This window comes from Manihot esculenta, chromosome 7 (assembly GCF_001659605.2).
Source record: "Manihot esculenta cultivar AM560-2 chromosome 7, M.esculenta_v8, whole genome shotgun sequence".
NCBI lineage: Eukaryota > Viridiplantae > Streptophyta > Magnoliopsida > Malpighiales > Euphorbiaceae > Manihot > Manihot esculenta.
The window spans coordinates 21,831,864-21,835,187 of NC_035167.2; positions in this window are offsets into that span (position 1 = coordinate 21,831,864).

A 3,324-nucleotide genomic window follows, 5' to 3' on the forward strand; every position below is an offset into this window, starting at 1 on the left:
CTCACCTTGGGAGCTGCAAAGGAAGCCTCCTCCTGAGCCTATATCGCTCAAGAGTTGTTTACAATCTTTTGATATATTGCATTATCTATTTATTACTTAGGTTACTAAGATCCACCTGTGCAACTGCACGGGGAGTGTCTTAACCATTTTCTACCATAGAAGAGATGATGACTCCCTTATTGGCGTAGGATTTGGTCACTACTTATGAGTTTTCAGCCATTTGGATGTGGGTTAAAAACAAAATTGAGTTTGAAATCAGCAAAAAAGAAAGCTGAATGAGCTAGATATATCCCAAGTGATCAAGAAAATTCAATGGAATCTCGATAATAGAATTAAATGATATTGTGGAATGAGTTCTCAATATGACTCGACAGCTTGAAAAAAGAGAGGTGAGATGGCTGGTGCCTAGAGGCAACTACTCCAACGCTCAAGTCAGTAATATATTTAATTGGGCAAGTGAAATGGTAAGTAAAAATAATATAAATAAGTAGTAGAATGTGTACCTTAAACCAATGTCCTGATTGTCTTTTATACTATAAGAAGATCAAGTTAGTTAATTATCTAAGGATCTTGTTCGTATCGGCTAGCGGATAACTAATTCCGTGATAATTGGGATTTTGTGAATTACTTTGCAGCATCCCACAATGGCAATAAATGGAATCCATGAAGACTCCATTGATTCCCCTGAGCGAATCTTTGTAAAAGTTGAACGTACTAGATTTGGCTGCCTTAGCTCCCTATCTTCAAGTGACTAAGCATGGATATTCGAGTATTCTGGTTTTCAGAGATGTCACCACATGAACCAATGAAAGATCATCATCAAGCATGGATGTCCAAGTATCCTAATTTACAGAGATGTCACCACGTGAATCAATGAAAGATCATCATCATACAAATATATTTTGGGTGAATACGAAATCATATCAATACTATTATTTAAAAATTTAAGTAATAAAAATATTTTTTACTCTCATTACTTTTTTTTTTGAATTATTGCCTATTTAAAAATATGGTAAATTATTAAAGTTAAAAAATACAATAAATTAGTGTATATATAATTTATTTTGAGTAATTTTAATATATGATCACCGGACTTTAATTATTATTTATTATAGTCGCTATATTTTAATTTGTTTCAGAAAAGTTATCAATATTTAAATAATTTAAAATAGACAATTTTATTGTATTTTTAATGAATTAAATTTTAATTGATAAAAACAAATACATTTTTTAGTTTTTTCATTGAAAATAAATAAAAAGATTTAAATTGAATAATTAAAAAAAAAGCTCATTCTTCACTTTTTTTTTATGCTTCATCATTAGACTTTTTTAGAAGAGTTTTATTTCAATGGATTTTCTATAATTTTTTATGAAAAAGTATGAGAGGAAGTTTTTTATAAATTTATCTAAGTAGCTAACAAAACATTTCTTTTTCTTTCTATTTTATGTTACAAATAATTTTTTTATTATTATTATTTTAAGTCACACAAAATAAGCCACATATACATTTCATAAAAAATCTAGTGGAATTTTATCTAATTGACTATTTCATTTAAATATTTAAATGTTGATAATTTTTTTTTAAATAAATTAAAATTTAATAACCCTAATGAATTAATGATTAAAATTCAGTAATTGTGAATGAAAATTACCCATCTATTTCAAATTTCATATAATTGTAAATAATATGAAAGTGAACGGTATTTTTGTCCACCTATTTATTTCCCACCTTTCCACTCTTTTATATAATAGTTTTTAATTTTTATATATAAAAGGTTTTATTTAATGTACATGGCACGTTATTAAACTCATAATTTTATATTTTTATATATTTTAATATATTTATATATTATAATACTATAATAATATATATTAATTTTTAATAATCAAATAAAAATTAAAAAGATCTAAAGGTTATTATTAATTTAATTAAGAAAAAAAATAATGGTCTTAAAAATATAATCTAACCTTATTTTAAAAATAAATTAAATATATAAGAGAGAAGAAAATATATTGTATAATGAGATATAATAAAATAATTTACTTTTAATGGTAAAAATATACAATAGTCTTAATAAAATATTCAGTTTATTAAATTTTAATATTATAATTAATAGAATAAAAATGAATGATAAAGTAATCGAATAAATTAAATTAAAATATTTTAAATAATAATAAATATATTTGTTATTTTTTTAGTCCACTAAAATATGAGTTACCATGTTATAGATTTTATAAGTAAATTAGAATATATATATTATAAATTAAACAAATAAATAATATATTAATAAAAATAAATTTTAAATTTTACAATTAAGTTATTATTTTCATAAATAATAAATTAAATTATTAATTATTTTATTATTAATATATATTACACGCCATTAAAATAAGAAAAAAGTAAATATTTAATTTTTAAATCAAAATTTTTGTGGAAATGAATTTCTTTTTAAAGTAAATAGGTTTCAATTTTTTAAAACTTTGTTACCAAAATCAATTGTATTTTTCTAAAACTACCTTTTTTAGAAAAATTGAATTTATAATCTCACATAAATGCTATTATATTTATTTATAAAATTTAAAATTTTAAAATCATATAAAATTTCGAATAAATTTAAGTAAGATTTATAATTATAAATAATATATAAAATTAAGAATATTTAGGCCAATCCAATTATTTCTGCTCCCTTTCTATTTTTATACATAACCAGTTTCTATATATATATATATATATTATTTAATAATTTTATGCCATGAATTTTTAATTTATTCACTTAAAATTATTATTTAAAGCATGCTAAATTATTATTTAAATAAATTTATTAATGAATAATTTATTAATTTAAATTATTTAGATAATAAAATTATTATTTATTTTTAAATTTAAAACATAGTAAATAAATAAATAACCTAGAGATACAATCCGTAATCCTAATATTTCTCTTTTTCCCCTTTTATATAGTATATATATAAATACTCTCATAATTTTACTGAAACAATTTGGTAAAACCTAAATTTTGAGAAAGCCCAATAATATAATTGACCTAAATATATAATTTGACCTTTTTAAATTTACAAGAAACGATAAATATAAAATTAAATATTTATTTAGAATATAGATATAGAAGAAAAATAATAGTTATATAAATTAGGTATATTTAAGTTCCCTCCAAAATATATTTAATAACTTAAATAAATTGAAAATATTATAAAATTACATCAAAATTAATGCAAATTAAATTTAGCTATGATTAATTGTAAACCAAAATCGCATATTTAATAAATTAGCACTCTAATAGGTATTATAAAAGTATATAAAATTTT